Source organism: Ursus maritimus, unplaced genomic scaffold (assembly GCF_017311325.1).
Source record: "Ursus maritimus isolate PB19 unplaced genomic scaffold, ASM1731132v1 scaffold_15, whole genome shotgun sequence".
Classification (NCBI taxonomy): domain Eukaryota; kingdom Metazoa; phylum Chordata; class Mammalia; order Carnivora; family Ursidae; genus Ursus; species Ursus maritimus.
This window is the reverse complement of record NW_024423897.1, coordinates 51,646,910-51,667,969: the sequence shown is the minus strand read 5'-3', so window position 1 is coordinate 51,667,969 and position 21,060 is coordinate 51,646,910. Positions and strand designations below refer to the sequence as shown.

At 44.2% G+C, this 21,060-nt stretch overlaps 1 pseudogene; it reads right to left on the bottom strand.

Annotated features, from left to right (window-relative positions):
- Positions 1-7,835: 7,835 nt before the first annotated feature.
- On the bottom strand, positions 7,836-7,991 carry LOC121102783 (annotated as a pseudogene).
- Positions 7,992-21,060: the final 13,069 nt, after the last annotated feature.

The window sequence follows — 21,060 nt, the reverse complement described above, 5'->3', positions numbered from 1 at the left end:
CGAGGCGCCGCCGCCGCCGCCGCCGCCGTGCGGAGGAAATCAGGGGCGGGCGCGGAGGCGCGGACACCGCCGGCGGCCCCGGGGGCGGGTTGGGGAGGGGCCGGGCCGGCCGGGCGGGCGGCGCCCTCTTTCCATCCGCCGCCGCCTGCACTCGGCGCGGCCGCGGGGGGCGCTGCGCACGCACAGGTGCGCGGGCTCACCGCTCCGCCGCGCCCGGGGGCGCGCGGGGCGGGACTCGCTGCGGTGTCCCGGCCGGCCAGGGGCGGCGGCGAGCCGGGGGAGCAGCGGTGGGGTGGCGCGCGGCCCGGGGCGGGAGGGCGCCGCGGGGAGCTGAGGGGCGGGGGCACCGAGCCCCTGGAGGCCCCGGGGACGCCCGGGTTCGGCGACCGGGCCCTGTAGCCCTCCCCGCGGGGCCCGGGACTGGGGTCCCCTCGCAGTTCCGGGAGCGACGGGGGCGTGTGCGAGCCTGGCAGCCGGGGGACGTGAGCGCGGACGCGCGGGGAGAGATCTAGGCGCGCGCGGCTGCGAAGGAGCGGGAGCCCCCGGCTGTCCCTGGCGAGCGCCGCGCGAACCCCGTCCCCCTGTGGCCGCCTCAGGCGGGAGAGGACGGGCAGAGGAGGCAGCTCCCGGGCTGGGGCTGGGGGCCTGCTTCGGGCCCACCTGGGACCTAGGGGCCGGGAGAGATGGAGTGACTCTCAGGGCGGGCGCAGAGACCGAGCAAAGGTCGCAGCGAAGGGGGCATCACTCTCAGGGTGTCCCAGGGGAGCAGGCGCCCAGGGCCGCGGGGACCGCTCCCTGCGCGCCCAGGCCGGGCCCGCCGTCCTTCGGGGCGCTCGGACCTGCCTCCGGCACAGTTTGCAACCGTGAGCTGAGATTCTCCTCCGTGCACCACTGTTGTAAAACAACAACAAACTCGGAAAGTCTGTCTCTTTTAGATAAACAAGGGGGAAGAAGAAAGAAAAACCTTTTTTATTATACCGTGCCCCAGTGACTTCAGGGTAAAGAACAGCTGTGCTGAGTGGTTTACCTACAACTTAAGACTGGCTGGGCGGCAAAGCCGGCATCCGTCCGCACCGGCGCCCTAGCACAGCGGGGTGGAGGCCCTGTGAGGGAAAATGCCTCATGCAGGCACGGGGTTTGTGGGAAATCTCTGTCCCTTCTGCTGAATGTTGCTCTGAACCAAAAACTGCTCTTAGATAATAGTCTATTAAAGGGAGAGGGGAAAAGAGGCTCCGTGCAGGGTCGGCTGCGTGGGCGTGCGACCGGCTTAGCAGTCTCCACAGCGCTTGGAAGGACCTGTGTTTGGTTTATCCGACACTGTTGCCCTCTTGAAATTCCTAAGTTTTGAAGGAGAGCCCGGCGTGCTCATCTAATATTGCACTCCCTCCCCTTCGCACATGTTCTTTTAAAGTTTAATTAGCATAATGAATTAAAGCAATTTATTATTAAAAGCAATAAAGTAATTTTGCACCTAGGAATGAACCTATTACCTCACATTTAGCTTTGTAAAGCTGGTGTTAATAGCGAGCTAGAGACCTCAACGTTCTGGTTTCAAGCATTTCACAATTTATTTGTAAGTATTAAATGTTTTCCATATTTTATGTCCTTTAAGGGACCTTTTAAAATTCCACACAGTCCACATAAGGCCTTGAGGAAGAGGAAGATAATTCACCCTGTAGCTCTGATGTAACCTCAAATGACATCCCCTATAATTAAAATGAAAATTTGGTAATTATTTATTGTGTTATATGGTGTCAAGTAATATTGTTTAAAAGACTTCCCAGAAAAACAGGAAGTACTTGTGTGCCCGACTCTCCTCCACAGCAAGTTCCTGAAAGGTGTGTTTTAATACAGTCAAATCTTATTTAATATATACGAAGAGAGCTTGTTATTTAAAGGAATTCTCTGGGAAGGAGTTCTTTTCTAAAGCAAATATCACCTTATGGTTTATCCATTCTGTTACTCTAGGTTTCTGCGGGCTCTTTTTACTCAAAGCAATCTAATTACACTGACCTTTGTCTGGAATGTGGGGTTTGATGAGGTCCTCGATCAATACTCATCAAGTCGGGTTTGCTCTGGCTGGTCTCTGGACCAGCACCCGCCACATTGCTGCTGGTGCCGCTTCTGGCCGGTGCAGACAGACACCTTTCCTCTTAAGGACGCATGGTGAGAAAGTTCCAGTGAATCAATGAAAGGCCGCCATCCTTGTTTGAGTATTCGAAAAGTGTATTTTTTAAACAAGTGATTTAATAGTGTCATCTTTGATTATGGCAAAGAGCACTTTTTAGATTTGAGAGGCCTCTGAATTTCAATCACACAGTGGCAATGTGGAAGTTAACGGGACATTTGATTATTTTTTTCTGTCAAAGACTCAAAATCAGAGAACTGATTTCAAAGGGAGTTTTGGGCCTCTCTTTTGCTTCCTCTTTTTAACTTAGTAGTTGTTTGAAAAAATAACTCCAGAAAACCAAGTGATGATAATGAGTGGGAAGGTTTCTAAATTCCACAGAACCCAAGGAGAGATCACACCAGTCATTTACACTGGCTTCAGAGTGTTATCTTTCAGAGGGTACAGCTTTATCTTCAATTTATAGTTTTCGATCAAAGGACATTGCAGGATTTGCAGACTCTACACTCAAAAGTGTAAGGAAAAAATATATAGGAAAAATGCTAGAAGAAAATGTGCTTAACTAATAACAGTGTTTAGATACAGCTGCATAGTATTATTAATTTCCTTTTATACTTTTCTATATTCAACACGATGGGCATATGGCAGCTTATAAAAAAAGTTTTAAAAAATATCATCAGAAGTGCAAGGGGGCATTAATTTCCGAGCATGGGGAAAGTTACTCTTCACAGAAACAATTTTATAAATGACCAGCCATATACCATTGTGTTGATGTTTAAAATTATTAACTCCAATTTTTGAAGAAGCTAGTTAAAAAAGAGAAACTAAAAGTTATGTGTGTGTGTTTTATTTACTTTTTTTCTGTAATCGATCTCAAATGACTATGTACAAGTTACCCTTATATCTGTTGCAAAGGACAGAATAAAAGGTCATGTTTAAAATCATCCAGTTCCATAACTCTATAACTCAGATTTCTTTAATTTGAGGCGCCCACTGGCAGCAGATTGGAACTGTAGCCAGGGACAGGATCTGGAAGAAGGACATCATAAAGATTTGTGTACGATTGACTTTATAGAGTTATCTACACTGGTCATGCATAATTATCCTCTATCATGTATTTGGTGTAACCAGTTTATTTAACAGATAGTTCTAGTGGAAGATTTAGTCCTGGATATTGGTGTCTAGTTTTGAAATGAGTAGGAAGCCCCCCCCCATAGACTAGAAATAAGCTCAGCCCTTAGAGTCCTACATCTGAGCCTTGTACAGTTTTATTCCACGGTCCATTGCGGGGGCAGTGTGGGGAAGCCTCTGATTTCTAGACTATTTAATTGTGTTCATATGAAATTGTTCTATTTGATGAAGTCATGATTTCTGCACAGATCCAAGCTTCCGGAGAGCAGGAAGAAAAGTTGTTTCCTTCCCCCTAAGCTGCACATTTTACTTTTGCGGTCTCTGTGTCATTCCAGCCCAAAGCCTCATTACAATTTGCCTGGGCCAATGATCAAAGCCAATTTCTGAACTTTCAACACATTGCAACGATAGGGGGACAGGAGGTAGGAGGTAAGCGGCATGGGTAAATGGTCCAGAAATGGAAAATTTGCTATAGATAAACTAGAATTAGCTAGTTGTATTCTGCTAGGAGTTACAGTTCTCACTTTTAATGACTTCTTTAAGATTTTTAAAGGGACCACACAGATGCTTCCAAAATGTTGAACTGCAAAAAGGAACAGGGAGAATTTCTAACGTGCCGATATCGAGTGTTCTGCAGAATATTCTGATAAGTGAAAAAAAGCAAGGTGCCAAACTGTGAAATGGCATGCTGCTTTGGGGAAGGGGGAGCAAAATGGGAGAGAAATATAAATATGGTTGTGCATACATATATGTATTTGCTTATATTTGTGGATAAGTCACACCGAAAGTAGAGTCCAAAAATTATTCAAATGCTTATCTATGGGGAAAGAAAGAGCACAGGGTCAAATAGGGTAGAAGAAGGAATTCTCTGAATGTATTCTGTAATCTAATTTTGGCTTTGGAAACATTCATGTTTTAAATGTTGAAAACATAAAAATAAATCAGAAGAAAACAATTATGGGCAGCAGACCTATACATGTCATGCTTATGTTTTTTCATTTTTCCCTCTTTTATTCTGAGGAAAGGATTTGAGACAGAGCACAGATACATATGCCTTATCCGTATACAATGACTTTTTACATTTTGTTTTTCTAAAAAACAATCTTTTTTCCCTGTAATTGCTAGAGAATGAAACATTTGGGAAGCCTCTTGCCAGGTCAGTTATGTAACCTCATGGCATTGTGTATTGGTAACTATCAACTTACTTTGTGTCTGAAAAATGACTAAAAAACAAAAAGTAAGTTTTGGGATGGATTCTGCTCGCGCCACTCAAAAATACTACCACCGCTAGCACCTGACTTTCAGGATTCTGGAAGCAATGGACTTTATAGAGGTGAGCACATGATGATTTGCTGACTTGTATTTGGCTCATTATGGTGACACACAAAGGGTACGGGCTCTGCAAACTTAGATCAGGTAATTCTCAATGAATTGAATGGAATGGAGATGTAACTGAGATTAAAATATAGCAACGTTTTTAACTCCTCTTCCTCTTTCTTCAACTTCTGCTCGCTTGTTTTTAAGTAATCTCTACCCCCAACATGGGGCTCAAACTCACAATCTGAAGATCAAGAGTCGCATGCTGTATTGATTGAGCCAGCTGGGTGTCCCTCTTTTTGCTTGTTTTTAAAAAATGACCAGAATAACATAAAATGCATACAATTAAAATATTTAATAAAGCTTAAATTTTTATTCTTGCTACCTATCCAAGGTCAAAGGTCTATTTTTTAAAAAGCCCTTTTAACATGTCATGTGTTTGACAAAAATTTCCTTTGATATTTTCTCTTCTATTTTTTATTTTGACAATCAAAGGGAAAGCTGCATTAGTCTCAATTTCTCTTCTTTCTTTCTTTCTTTCTTTCTTTCTTTCTTTCTTTCTTTCTTTCTTTAATTTAAGATTTTATTTATTTATTTGACAGAGAGAGACAGCAACAGAGGGAACACAAGCAAGGGGAGAGGGAGAGGAAGAAGCAGGTTTCCCGCCAAGCAGGGAGCCCAATATGGGGCTCGATCCCAGGATCCTGGGATCATGACCCGAGCCGAAGGCAGACGCTTAACGGCTGAGCCACCCAGGTGCCCCTCAATTTCTAATATATGTCTGATATCTACCACAAAATATTGAATTTCCTGAGATTCGGAACTATTTACAATACTACCTTCTTCTTTCACTTCCTACTCCTTACTTCCACTCCTAGGACAATAATATACACTAAGCAATATGTTTTGAATTGAGTTTTCTAAAAGTGTTTTATGTTTAATCTCCAAATTGGCAAGGGTATAAATTCTTTCCATTATACAGTTAGTACTGACTGGACATCCCTAGCATTTTTATAATATGTAAATCAGGTTTTGTCACTTCTCAGACTTTACCATCCCAGAGAAGAGGCCGACAAACAATAGTTGTATTGTTACTGCATTTTAATTGAGTCTATTAATTTGATTAATTAAGGTATTAATTCATCAGACAAGTATACAGTACAGTGTCACCTTCACATCAAGTAGATAGCTATCCCTTAATTCCTATATTCCCACCAGAGCATTTTTGTATTTGAAAAGGTTCCTGATTTCAAAATGCTATCTTGCAACACATTACATAATTTTACTTGTGACTCCATAGATTCAGTGGTTGGACAAGGTATTAATGAAACCAATGTTATTTGAATCTCTATGTAGATCAGCTCGTTTGTTTTAATTCATTCAGCAACCTCTTTTGGGTGCCTACTGTGTGCCAGGCATGGTGCAAATTGCTGGGTATGTAGTAGTGAACAAAAGAAGCGTAATCTTCCTAAGACTGAAAACAATGCAAGGTGTCTTCTCTCACTGCTCCTATTCGAAGCCATAGTGAAGCCTCCAGCCAAGGCAATCAGGCAAGTAAAAGAGATAAAAGGTATGCACACTGGAAAGAGAAAGTATTTTTTTATTCACAGATGATAAGATAGTTAGGATAGAAAACCTCAGAGATTTTTTTTAAAGATTTTATTTATTTGAGAGAGAGATGGAGAGTGAGCACGAGAGAGAGAGAGAGAGAGAGAGCACTAGCGGGAGGAGGAGCAGACTCTCCGCTGAGCAGGGCGCCTGACATCCTGGAGGTCAATCCCAGGACCCTGAGTTCAAGACCTGAACCGAAGGCAGACGCTTAACCGACTGAGGCACCCAGGCGCCCCAACCTCAGAGATTCTGTAAGAAAGCTACTAGAACTGTTACACGAGCTTAGCAAGGTCACGGGATAAAAAGGCATTTACAATCCTCAGCTGTGTTTATATATACTAGCAGTAAAAAATTGGCAAATGAAATTTAAAAGCCGTCGTTGACAATAGTATTAAAATTCATGAAATATTTAGAGATAGATCTAATAAAAAATGTTGCAAACTATGAAACATTAGGAGTTCGAAGGAGACCTAACTAAATGGAGAGGTGTGATAGATTAATGGACCAGAAGGCATTATTAAGATATCAGTTCTCCCCAAACTGGTCTACAGATTAAACAGAATCCCAATCAAAATCCTTTGGAAAAAGAAAAAGCACAGGACTGAGGATAGCCAAAGCAATTTTGAAAAAGAACAGAACTGGGGGACTCAAACTACCTGATTTCAAGACTTACGGAAAAGCTACCATAATCACCACAGTGTGGTTCAGGTGAAACATACAAATCAGTGGAGTAAAGAATGAGAGATAGACCCTCATGTATATGGTCAATTGATTTTTCACAAAAATGACAAGGTATTAAATGGAGATGGAATAATATTTTCAGCAAACGTTGCTGGGACAAAATAGTGACCCATGAGCCATACTTCGTGCCATTCAGTAAAAATAGATCATAGAGTCAACGTAATAACCACAATACTTCTAGATAAACACATAGGAGAAAATCTTTGTGACCGTAGGTTAGGCAAAGATTTCTTAGACACAACATTGAAAGCACAAACCACATACAAAAACATTCATAAATTGAACTTCACAATGAAAAACTTCTGTTCTTGCAAAGCTCTTGTTAAGAAAATTAAGAAGACTAGCCATGGATTGGGAAGAAATTTACAAAATACATATCTGATAAAGGGCTTGTATCAAGCATGTAGATACCTTTTCAAAATATGATAATAGAAATACAAATAACTCAAAGTCATGTGTTTCATAAACATGTGAAAGGACTCTCACCTTTGTTATTTATTAGGGAAATGTGCATTAAAACCACTAAACACTTACTAGAATGGCTAAAATGTAAAAATATGGCAAAAGCACCCAAGTGCTGGGGAGGTTACCGAGCAAATGGAACTCTCATACATCATGTTGGGAGTGCAAAACGGTACGGTCACTTTGGAAAATGGTTTGACAGTTTCTTATAAACTCAGATATACACTTACCAAACAGCCCAACGATTCCACTCCTGGGTATTTACCCAAGAGAAATGAAAACATATGTCCACAAAAAGACCTGCATGCAAATGTTTATAGCAACTTTATTTGTGATGACCCAAAGCTGGCAACAACCCAAATAACCATGAACTGACGAATGGTTGAACAAGTTGTGATGTATCCATACTGTGGAATACTACTGCCAATAAACAAACCAAACTACCGATAAACACAACAATATGGATGAATTTCAAGTACATTATTCTAAGCAAAAAGCTGAGTAGTGACTCAGTATGATACTCTTTCAAATAACTTATGGAAGACACAAATTGTAGGGACAGATACTACACTTGATCTTAGCCAAAAGGCCGAGAAGCGATCAAATTGTAGGGACAGAAATCAGACCAGTTGCCAGTGCCCAGGGTGGGGTGGGGGAGCTTAAAGGATCCACTACAAAGGAGTGCAAGGAAACCTTCTGGGATGATAGAAATTTTTTAGATTTTGACGTTGGTTGTGGTTACACAACTCCTAGAACTGTCTACCTAAAAAGGGTGAAATCTTGATACATATAAATGATATCTTTACAAACCAACTTTTTATTTTTTATTTATTTATTTTTTTAAAGATTTTATTTATTTATTCATTCAACAGAGATAGAGACAGCCAGCGAGAGAGGGAACACAAGCAGGGGGAGTGGGAGAGGAAGAAGCAGGCTCCCAGCGGAAGAGCCTGATATGGGGCTCGATCCCACAACGCCGGGATCACGCCCTGAGCCGAAGGCAGACGCTTAATCGCTGTGCCACCCAGGCGCCCCACAAACCAACTTTTTAAAGTAGGCTCCATGCCCAGCCTGGAGCCCAACCCGGGGCCTGAACTCACCACCCTGAGATCAAGACCCTGAGATCAAGACCTGAGCTGAGATTGAGAGTTGGACCCTGTGGGTGCCTAGGGGGCTCAGTCGGTTGAGCATCAGACTCTTGCTTTCAGCTCAGGTCATGATCTCAGGGTGTTGGGATGGAGCCCAGTGTGGGACTCTGTGCTCAGAGGGGAGCCTGCTTAAGGACTCTTTCTCTCCCTCTCCCTCTGCCCTTCCCAGCACTCTCTCTCTTTCTCAAATGGATAAATCTTAAAAAAAAAAAAAAAAGAAGTCGGACACTTAGCTGACTGAGCCGCCCAGGTGCCCCAGTATAAACCTACTTTAAATAAAGCATATGAGTATATTTAAACAAAATAAAATAAAACATAATCCCTTCCTTTGTGGAACAGCCATTAAGCAAATAAGCACACAAATAATGTACAATTGTGTGCAGCATTCAGCGATACAGCCGGCCATCTCCCATCAGAAAGAAGGGCTGGATAAGGCAGTTTACAATTTATGTTCAAATATTAAATCAACACAGTGAATTTGCTTTAGAAATTGTACAGGTCCTTCTATTTGCTATGTTACTAACAATAGCTAATATTTCCTGCCATTTTTCTGAACATCAGATGTTGTGCTAGATTCTTTATACATATCACCTCATTTAATCCTCAAAGTAATTCTATGAATTTGTGACTATCACGGCCCTCCTCCTTTTTTTGTTTTTTTTTTTTAACGCAGTGGAAGCATAAACACAAAGGTTAAGCAAATTTCGAAGGTCTCCCAACTAATAAGCAGTAGGGTTGGTACTTGCTGCAGAAATCACCTGACTTGAAAGCTCTTGATCCCCATGCCAGGGCTTCTTGAGGTGATACGCTTAAAATGCAGAGTCTCAGCCCTCCCCCAGAGACTGGGATTCAGCAGGAAGAATGGGGTAACCCTGGGGGCTGCATTCACAAGCCCCCAGGATATTCTGATGCATTACCCTTAATCTACAGTCCAAATGGTCAGTAGAGTTTCTGGGATCATGAAGGAGATTCAGAATCACAAAACAGCAAGGCTGCAAGGCATTTGAGAGATTATTTTGTTCAACTGTGTGTCAGTGCTTTCGTTTATGAGAGACAGGAAAAGGCAACGCGCTCCAGGAGGGAGAGAGCAGTGCTGGGAGTTTCTCAGAAATGGGGAAATGAAGGATGACTTGGGAAAAGAGAGAGTGGGAAGTCAGGGTATCCCAAAGTGAAGTCAAGGTCACCAGCTAGAGCACTGATGGGGGAGAGGCAGCTGCCTTGAAAATAACTTCCCGCTAGCCTCTCTATGGTGCTGTGTCGTTCGCAAAGTACTTTTTATATAAATTGCGTTCATTTGTCATAATGAATCTATGATAAGGTATATTCGTTGAACTCCTTTGGTTGAATGTAAGAGAAATCAACTTAAACTAGTCTAAAGCTACCATCAGGACTCTCTCCACGCCTAATTCACTATTTCTCTTCTCTCTCTTCTTCCCTCTTCCCTCCCTCTGTCTCTCCCTCCCACTCTCCCTCCCTTCTTCCCTTTCTCCCTCTCTCTTCTCTGTCCTCTTCTGCCTTGCTGGTCCAGATCGTTAGTAGAAAATGCCCATCCATAGCTCCTGAGCTTTGATATCAGGTCCCTTTTGCTCCCAGGACTATATTTCAACAGAACGGTCCCTAAATGGGCCAGGTTGGTCAGTCGCCCATCCTGGTTCAATGAGATGAATCAGGGGATGGGGTCCTATTGTCCACATGACCCCTGGGAGCTCCAGAGAGGAGGGGCTGGCAGACACCTCAACAGGTGTCTATCACATGGCCCTCTGCCCCTTGGTTATGTTACATACATACACATATCACCCCATAGGTATGATTTTTCAAAGACGCCTCTGCCTTACAAAGCCTAATTATTCCAGTTACAACTGCAAATGTACATTCTCTTTCCCCAACAGATGACAACTCAAAATCATGCTCAGCCACTCTATAGAATTGAGGTCCATGGTTCATAGACAGTCTTACCTTTTGCTATATAAGGTGACGCCCTCAGGTTCTAGGGAGTGGGTGTCCTTGGATGCCATTTTTTAGCCTATCCCAAGTGACTTTCATTAAAAGGATAAACAGCGAAGTTAATTTTAATAATATATTTTTAACCTAATGTATCCAAAATGTTACTATTAGACATGTAATGAATGTAAAAATATTGATGATTTATTTTACATTCTTTTCTTCCTGCTAAGCTTCCCAAATCCAGCGCATATGCCCAAGTTCCCTGTTCTGTCTGCATCTGGGGGGAGGAGCTCTGGGGCAGGGGTGCACCTGCACACATCAGGGGGTCATGCTCCAGCACAGGGACCCCACTGGGCTCTCCTTTTATAGGGGAAGAGTGGTTTTGGGGAATAAACATTCCTGGAGTGCTGAGCCAAGGTGCCGCCTCTCCGGGGAAGGGCTGGGGATAGGCCCTCTGTCTCACACCTGGAGACCTTGTGTGTGTCTTGTCCCATGGGAAGTGGACTCCAGTGCAGCCCCGTTTCCTGCATGGAGGGTGGGGATAGCCTGGCAGGACTGAGGCCTTGGCCCTACTACCTCATTGCCAGGAAATGGAAATGTCAGGAAAGCACCCTTAGTTGTTCACTGAGCAGTCCTCCTTGTCTGCACAACTGAAAATGGTGACATAGGATTTTAGGTGTCCCTGATTCCAAAGCCAGTTCTCCCTGCTACTCTTCTCTTCTGCTCCTGCTGGCTTGACCATAATCCATGTAGGGTTTGAGCCGGGGTCACCTCCTGAGGTGGGCTGAGCTGGGGGTTGTGTACAAAGGCAGCCCCAAATTGGACTGAGGTAGGACAGGAGGCAGGCAGGGCCGGGATCCCTGGCGGGTCAGGAACTGGGACACTCCAGGGTGTGGTCCCCCTGGCCGAGGTAAAGACTGGAGCTTCAGGAGGCGCCCACGTGGCCTGGCCCAAGGTGGAGGAGGCGGCTGGGGCAGCTCACAGAGAAACATGTTTTGGATGAAGGTGAACTGCTAAGTTGTTTGTTTTTTGATGAACTGTTCCACCCAAGAATGTTCCAGCCACGTCTTAAAAGGCTTAGCCCCTCCACAGAGGGTCTGGTTTTCCTGAGTCAGTGATTTTGTCTCCTTCTGTCTAAGAATCCTGCCAGTTTGTCTCCCAAAGAGTGTTTTGTTGGTGGATTGGGGCTCAAGTGGCTCTGGACGGAGGCCGAGTCTTCTGAGTCTCTGGGTTAGTAATTTTCCAATTCCTTCCCGGCGCTGGGGCCACAGGTGGGCATTTGACCTGAGCGCGCCACTCACTAGTCCCATCAGCTCCAGTCGCCAGGGTGTCTGCACAGAACAGGTATCTGCGACAGGCCTTATCTCGGGGTGGCTTGGCTGCCTACCAGAGTCGTGGGCTGCTGGAGGCTGCAGCCCGCAGCAAAGGAAAGCATCTGTCCTTGTCCCCCTGGTTTCCAAGGACTCTGCTCAGCATTCGTAAGGCATGTGTACAGGGATGCACTGCCTGTGTGCTCACCTTTTCTTGACATTCCCTGCAGAACATGAGGCCTGAAGCTCAAAAAGTGTGCAGGTGAAGAACAAGTTAGATTCGGTGTGGATCTGTTGTATGGCAGTTTCCCACGTAAATTGTGGGACAAGTTCATTGGGTCTGTTTTCCAGGGTTTCCCTGACTCTTCCCCACAAAATTCCATATATTTAAATTTGTCAAGTCCCCCAATGGCCCTAACAGTCATTAAAGGTAAGATTGGGGTGTTTTGGGCTACTTTTCAAAGTCCGTCTGGGAGGTATAATTTGGAGGCAGAAATATTGAAGTGTTAGCTAGCTGGTCTATAAAAACAACGGAACACACGATTGGGGTTCAGGCTGTCCGAAGCCGCATTCAGGGCACTTGATGGCTATTCCTGAAGATAGTTGAGTCCAACCCTCTTCTTTATGTATGTATGTGACAGCAACAAACTCTGAGACGGTAGAAGAGGGTTAGCCAATGATGTTCTTTCTGGCTGGCGTAATCCCATGTCTTCCTTCTGACGGCAGGGAGGCTTGGGCATGGCAGTGGGAGATCTACAAAGATGAAGGGCCGGGAGGAAAGGCAGGGTGTGTAAAGGAGCTAGACAAATAATAATTAGTAAGAAAAGAACAGACACAGCAGCAAGTAGTATTTATCAATCACGTACCTTGTGCCTTAGTATGCTTGGGGCTTTGTAATAGTACCTCATGCATTCATTCACTCAGGCATTCATTCCTTCATCCCTTTATTCAATTGCTCAACAGTTACTAATGTGTCAGGCAACATTCTGGGTGCCAAGGATATAGCCATGAACCCACCAAATTCATTGCTCTCATGGAGCTTACATTCTAGCAGGGGGAGGGACAGCAAACAAATATATAAGGCCAAGTAGACAGTGCTGAAAAAACTAAATCTGAGCATAGGATAGAGGGGGGCAGAGGCTGGTAAGGGGAGTTCCTTCCAATGGGTGTCTGTCAGCTTTGCTGGCAGAGGGAGGAGCTGCCCTAAGCCTGGAAAGGGCTTGGCATGTCGAAGGAAAGAGCAAGGAGGGAGAACTTGGGGGTGAGATCCATGGGGTAGCCGGGGATTAGAGTGAAATGGGGAAGCCATTGGAGATTTTTGAGCAGGGACATATCTGACGTAGGTTTTAAAGCAATTGTACTACTTGCCCAGTGGAGAAAAGGCTGGGCTGGGGGTGAGGGTGGGAGCAGGGAGGCCAGTTAGGGGGCCACTGCAATTGCCTTGGAGGGAGAGGGTAATGGCTTGGAGCCATGGACTAAATTGGAGCGGATAAGAAGTGGTGGATTCTGGAGATACTCTGCAGTTATGGTGGCAGTATTTGCCAATGGGTTTGGGGGTGAGAGCAAGAGAGGAGGCATGTCTTGACTTGCTAGCCCAAACGCGTACTACCACTTACTGACATGGGAAGCACAGGGAAGGGGCATATCTGGAGATGAAAATCAAGAGTTGGTGCGGACACACCAACTTAGTGATGCTAATTAGACATCAGGTGGTGATGTTACAGAGAGCGCTGAGCGGCTGCATGAGTCTGGAGCTCAGAGGGGAGGCTGGGATTGAGATTCCGAAGGCCTTAGCAGAAGCTGCTGTGTGGAGTCACGGCTCCGGATGAGGCCATCCAGGGAGTGAGAAGCTAAGAGGTCCAGGGTCCTCTGACATGTGTGAGGAGGGAAGGGTCACATGCTGGGGAAGGAAAACCAGGGGAGAGGGCTTATTTTGACAGACAACCAACAGAGTGACCAACCATGTCGAGTATACTAATAAGCTGAGGGAGCTGAAGACAGAAGTGACCGCAAGGTTTAGCAACATGTCTTTCAGCTCAAAAGCTTACGCAGTGTGCGCTACGATTATCCATTCCATCCACAAGGAAGCCACAACTCAGAGAGGCTCAGTAACTCCACCAGGACTCATACGGTCAGTGATGGAGCCGGGATCCCACCAGGCTAAGCCCCAAGGCTCCCTGCTCTGTGCCCGGGCTGCTCCAGGGACACACATTCCCCTTCTGACTTCCAATGTGGGAGTCCGGGACTTTGTAGCTCACCTCCCGGGTAAACGGTGACAGTGCCCCAGGAAATAAGCCTATCTCAGCTCCATTTGGAGGATGACAGATTTTTGGAGAATCTTCTGAGACAGTGATTCAAAAAGAGGATGGAGGGAGGATAATGCGGAGCGTTTTGGAGAAGCCTGCCCTACCACTCATCTTCAGTTTGAGCTCATGATTGCTTTAAAAATTTCTCATTAGCATGAGGGAGAGAGAAGAAAGAGGCTCAAAATAAAAAGTGTTTATACCAAAAAACGGAGTGGAGGATTCGCAGGCTTTGCTGACAGATTGCAGGCTACAAAACAGATTTGTGGGTGAAATCTAAGCTCTTTGTGTGTGTTCTTTTCCATTTCCTCTCTTTTATGCTTAATGCCCATTAAAGAAATCTAATTAAAGACACTATAGGAATAACATGTTACCTTCACCCCTAAACAGTGTTATCTATTGACTGCAAAATATTTTGCACAAAAAGTATTTTCGGGTTTTTTTTTTTGAGAAAAAATAAAGTAGCTAATGTATTGGCCTACTTTGTACTTATAATTTTCTGACTGTATATTCTTAAAATTAGTAATTCTCTGCACATAGGTTTTTCAAATCTGGGTTTCCCAATCCTAAATCGAATGGATTTACTGTAAGTACATTTTCTAGGCTCTAGATGCCAATGCAGTTTTTAGATGATAGTTACAAAATGGAAGATTCTTTTTTTTAAAATGTTTTATTTTATTTATTTATTTATTTATTTATTTATTTATTTATTTATTCATTCAAGAGAGCACACATGCACGCATGAGAGCGGGGGGGGGGCAGAGAGAAAGGGAGAGAGAATCCTCCAGCAGACTCCCTGCTGAGTGCAGAGCCCAAGGAGGGCCTAGATCTCATGACCCTGAGATCACGACTTGAGCCGAAATCAAGAGTTTGTTGCTTAACCAACTGAATCACCCAGGCGCCCCTAAAATGAGAGATTCTGGATTTCAGCGTGAATTCATTTTCTGGGGCTGCCAAAGCAAATCGCTGCAGACTAGGTGACTTAAAACAACAGGAATTTATTCCCTCCTGGTTCTGAAGGCCTGAAATCTGAAGGCGTCAGGACAGAACCCTTCCTCGCCTTTTCCCCTCCTGGCAGCTGTGGGCATTCTCTGGCTTGTGTCTGCGTCAACCTGATCTCTGTCTCGTCAGCGTCCCTGAGTCTCTGTGTCTCGAACCCCTCTCTGCCTTTCTCTGACAAGGTCATTGTCCTCGCAGTTAGGACCCACTCTAAATCCAGGATGATTTCATCTCATGATCCTTACCTTGATTTGCAAAGACTCCTTTCTCCAAATAAGGTCACCGTCACAGGTTCTGAATCTTGGGATTTGGACATATATTTTGGGGGCCACTATTCAACTGTCTCTCCAGTGTTACACCTTAAAGTGGCGGGAAGGGATTAGAGACCTAGGTCTGGGTACTTTTCCCTCTGATGTCTGCTTTTCTAACTTTGTGCCCAACACCGTGCTCAAGAGAATACATCCAATGTGCGTGAGTACTTTAGAGAGACAGAAGAGCTGTAGAGGAGATGGTTCACTTCGCAACCCCTCCTGGTGGCGTCTACGTCCCACGGAAACAGAGTACTCTGGATCAGACCATCTGGGTGGAAAGTGACTGCCAATTACTGGCTGTGTGATTTTGGCAATATATTTAGCTTGGCTCAGTCTTCATTTGTGAAATGTGAGTCATGATACTGACCTCGGAGTGTCCCTAGGAAGATCAAAAGGGGTGCCAAATGTAAAGCCCCTAGCACAATGCTTAGATGGTTCCATAAATATCGGCGGACCCTGTCCTCTCCAGGCTGAGCCGGGATCCTTGTGTTCAGCCCTCAGTTTTTACCCTTGGAGCTTCCCAGTACGGGAGGAAGTGGGAGCCCTGGTCCGAGTCCTCATAGCGGACCTTCGCCGGCTAGTCTGTTCAGGCTCTCTGTTCCCCCCAAGGCACTTCCGGGTCACTTACCAAGTCCTTTCTCTCTTACTGTCTTTCCCACTTGCCCAGAGACTGAGTAGCTTTTCTCATCTGTTCATTAGGAACCTGTGGTTTTAGTCTCAGGCTCTCAATTAAACTCTGCTGGCACCGTGTCAGCTTGTGGGGAACAGTCCTAGCTCACAGGCCTGGGACTCTAGCCACTACTTCCAGTGTTTTTGGGCTAGCTGACTTGGGGATCCAGAGCTGTCTATGAGTTGAAAGCTGAGAATAACAGGTTTGTCTGGCAGTTCAGAAACTGTGGGCTGAATGGGGTTGCTGGTAATGGGAATGGAAATTAGGGTCTGGAGAGAGGAGCAACAGGCCCTTCGATTGGTCCAGGCTGGCTGTCTTCTCCGCTGTGGCAGAGAGTGGCCTGCTTGGCCCAAGGCAGGGGCCCTGGACTTGAAACCTTGGGCTCTGCATGAACCCAGCAATTGGTCTCATGTGTCTGAGCTCCAGTTTTCTCCCGTGTAAAAAAAGCAGAACTTTTGGGGGTGCCTGGGTGGTTTAATCAGTTAAACGTCTGACTCTTGGTTTCAGCTTGGATCATGATCTCAGGGTCGTGGGATCGAGCCCCGAGTGGGGCCTTGTGCTCAGCTCGGAGTCTGCTTGGGATTCTCTCTTCCTCTCCTTCTACCCCTCCCACTCATTCTTTCTCTGTCTCAAATAAATAAGTAATAAGTAAATCTTTAAAAAAACCAAACAAACAAGTTTTTAGTTGTTTGGGATATAAATATATAAGTTTATGAGCATAAATGCAAGTAAACGTTATTAAACTTCAATGTATTATGTAAGTATGGTACCAGAGTGGTTATAAGTCACACTCCTCTGGGGCAGAGCTCTTCTCTCTTTCCGCAGCTACCATTCTTTCATGCATGTAGATCAGCTGTGGGTGCCATGAGTGCGGGTAAATTCAGTCCAAGTCAGTAGGAAGGGTTTTGATGCTGTTCACTTCCGGTTCAGTGGTTGTCTTTTGTTCACCAGGAATTAGGCTAGGGTAGAGCTTTCAAACCTTAGTGTCCTTACCAATCCCCTGGAGATCTTGTTAAAATGCGGTTGTCTTTCATTTAGCCACTCTTGTCTGGGACCTGAAATTCTGCATTTTTAGCAAGTTCCCGATACTGCTGGTGCAGGACCGTACTTTGAGTAACACGGGGCCAAGTAACAGCCTGGATACAGTTGACCCTTGAACAACGTGGAACTTAGGGACACAGACACCCCCATGCAGTAGAAAATCTGCATGTAACTTTTAACTCCCTAAAACCTTAACTACTACCTGTGGACTGAAAGCCTTACCAATGCTGTAAACAGTTGATTAACACACATTTTGTATGCTCTATGCATTATTTACTATATTCTTACAAGAATACCTAACTTTTTCTTAAATTCTTCAGTATTTCTAAGCTACACAGCTCCACTTTGGGTTTTTTCAAATTGTGTAAATCTCTAAAAAATTGTGCAATATATTTATTGAAAAAAATCTGCGAATAAGTGGACCTGCCCAGTTCGAACCTGTTTTTTAAGGGTCAAGTGTACTCTGGTTTTCTCGAAAAATCTATGTTCAGAACTTCCCCAAAATTATGAGCTGTAACTTCTCTTTCTTTTTTTACGGAAAACTCATCTTCTTCAGGTCAGAATTGTCAGAGAAGAATTTTCTTAGGGCAACCCAAATAGAATGGAGGCAGCGAGGCAGTGAAAATTACTTCTTTGATGAAAGCCATTTCTTCAATCAATAAGCATGCTGACCCGGGATAACGGAAGGCACTTTTGTCTGCCAGACCATAATCCGCACATTTGAGGTGCAGCACTACAAGTTGGTCTAAGGCTCACCTAAAGCCTAATTGATCATTCTTTTTTGGTGTTTTTTTGTTTTAATTTCGCATCCCTTAAGATTTTGCTCTGAGGGTACTTTTATTCTCATTTCTCTTTCCTGACTTGGAATCCTCTACAAGCCCTTGCCGCTTTTAGTATTTGCCTCCATCCCAGCTGGTTTCATGCATCTCACCATCCTTTTGTGGGCGCCCCTCTTTACACTGTGAATTCTTTGAGGAAAAGATGGTGACTTTCATCTCTGTGTCTTAGAGGTCCTGGATAATGTCTGGCATATTATTGGACATTCCAGTTCTTGTAACATCATAAGTACAGATGACTAATTTGCTCATAGATACAGGAAACAAATTGTTGGTTACCAGAGGGGAGGGGGCGAAAGATGGGCAAAATAGGTGAAGGGGATTAAGAGGGACAATCTCTCAATTATAAAATAAATTACGGGGATGTGAAGTACAGCACAGGGAATGTAGTCAATGATATTGTAATAACTTTGTAGGGTGACGGACGGTACCTGGACTTATCGTGGGGATCATTTTATGACAGTACTATGAGGCACGCCGGAAACTAAGGCTATTGTATATCAGTTATACTTCAATGAAAACAAACGGCTCGTTTGCTGAAACAAGGACATTTTGCTCATTCTCATTTAATCCTCATAACAACTCAGTGGATTTTTGCTGTCTCTCATTTTACAGATGTGGCAACAGAAGCTTAGAAAGGTGGCGTGACTTACCGCAGGTGACACTCAGGTGTCAAGTGGTAGAGCTGGGCCTTGAATGAAGATGCGGCTGCCTCTTTGGTCCAAGTTCATCCTAACCACTTTGGAATGACTAAATGAACAAATACACCCACAGTCAGCTTTATGTTTACCATGACCTGCAAAGTGTAGGAGGCTAATCATTGCTTTGGCTGAACGTGCTGACATCCAGAACAATGACTCCCAAGTGCTGGGCCATGGGCCCCCACCTGCTCAGGACTAAAGATTCACCAGTCTTTGATACGAGGGCAAGAAAAACATAAAGTTAAGTTCATTCAATTAGAGAACTGCCTTCACGATCGGATCATGTCCATTCTTTTCTGCTGTTCAAGTGAGCTTCCTTTCAAAAACTAATGGCACTAATAATTGGTAGGTATAAGTCTTTTTTTTTCTCACCACAAGTATATCTGTCACCATACAATGTTATTTCCATATTATTGACTACATTCCTTACGCTGTACCTTTCCTCACCATGTTTGATAACTGGAAGTTTGTACCTCTTAATCCTTGCCCATCATCCCCCATCCCTTTCTCCTCTGGCAACCACCAACTTATTCTCTATATTTATGAGTCTGTTTTTATTTCTTTGTTTGTTTGTTTGTTTAGAATCCACATGTAAGTGAGATCATATAGTATTTGTCTCTCTCTGTCTGACTTATTTCACTTAGCCTAATACCTTGTAGGTCCATCCATATTGTTGCAAATGGCAAGAGCTCATTCTTTTTTATGGCTGAGCAGTTTTCTATTGTATATTTACCACATGTTCCTTAGCTATTCATCTATCAATGGACACTTAGGTTGCTTCCATATCTTGGCTATGGTAAATAATGCTGCAGTAAACATAGGGGTGCATATATCTTTTTGAATTAGTGTTTTCATTTCCTGTGGGTAAATACCCAGGAGTGGAATTATTGGATCGCAGGGTAGTTCTGTTTTTAATTTTTTTGGGGGAATCTCCATATTGTTTTCCACAGTGGCGGCACCAATTTACATTCCCACCAACAGTAAACAGGATGTTTTCTTCACATCCTCGCCAACACTTGTAATTCTTGATATTAGGCATTATGACAGGTGGGAGGTGATATCTCTTTGAGATTTTCATTTGCATTTCCCTGATGACGAGTGATGTTGAGATAGTTATTATTCTTTTATTATTATTTTTTAAACACTTTTACTTGGCAAAACAGACTGACCGTACCGAACTGGAATCCCCCCCCCCTTTTTTTGACTTCTGTCAAATCCCAATAACTTGCAATAGCTACTCTAAAGAAGGTTAAGAAGTAATCAGGAGCAGAGACCAGTGGAGAAAAAATACGCGGATGTCTTTGGTGGATGATTTTGAAATTACAATAAAAATTCCTACTCATAAATATCCTCTTTCCCATCATGACCAGCTGACTCTAAGCAACCATTGATAGTAAGACCCCACCTCCACAAAAGGAACACCCCTTTGATTTGAGCAAAATGACTGCAGGTTTTTTGTTTTGAATTCTGTTCAGATGGGCACTCTTTGGGGCACTTGGTGAGCGTACATTTCTAAAGACTGAAACCAGGTAGCTAGCCTTTCTGGGTAGGGAGTGAAGAATGGGGGAGGAGAAAGAGGGGAACAGAACATTGCCCAAGAAAGCCAAGGGTGCTTGATTGACAGAACAGGGTCAGTAAGAGCAAGTCTGAAATAATGGGCATACCCAGTGGAATGTTGAACACCTACACAGAGAGAAGAGAAAATAATGGGGCAGTTGGATTTTTACCTGTTAATCTGCTTCAAAACAAAAACTCAAATCAAAATAAACACAGCAAGCAAAGTTCTCATGATGCTATCAGAAATGGACCAGTTTCCACATGTCAGATGAATGGATGGAATTCTTATAGTTTGTCTAATTCAGGAAGAATAGAGTCAGGAAAGATCTCTTTCTCACTGTGTTCATATCATTGTCTGGTGATCAGAATGACTGACAGAATAAATATAGGTAATGACAATCCTTTTTTTACCCACATTTCACAACACTCAGCCCTACCCAACGGAACTGATCTGGTACCCACAACCATGAAAAGCATAGCCTTGTAAAAAGCATTGGATCACAAACTATGAGATACAGTTAGGCACGTACCATGACCCCAGAAAGGGCTTGGTGTGGGGCAGACCTCATTTTTATGGTCCCCTAGGTGAGTCATGAATCACTGCAGCCCGTAAACTCCTGACACACTTTCCAGGTGAGCAGAATTCACCATCCCGATAGTAAAACTACCCCTCATTGCTCAGTGGCTCAAAAGTTAAAAAGCACTTTTATGAGGTAGCAAGTCTTAGAGCCACATCAGAAAGATGGTATGTGATTAGAACAACTAGAACCATCTTGCCATGGAATGGATTTATTATGTCTGTTGCATAATTGCTTTTTTTCTGAACCAGATAACAGTGAAAATTAGTCAT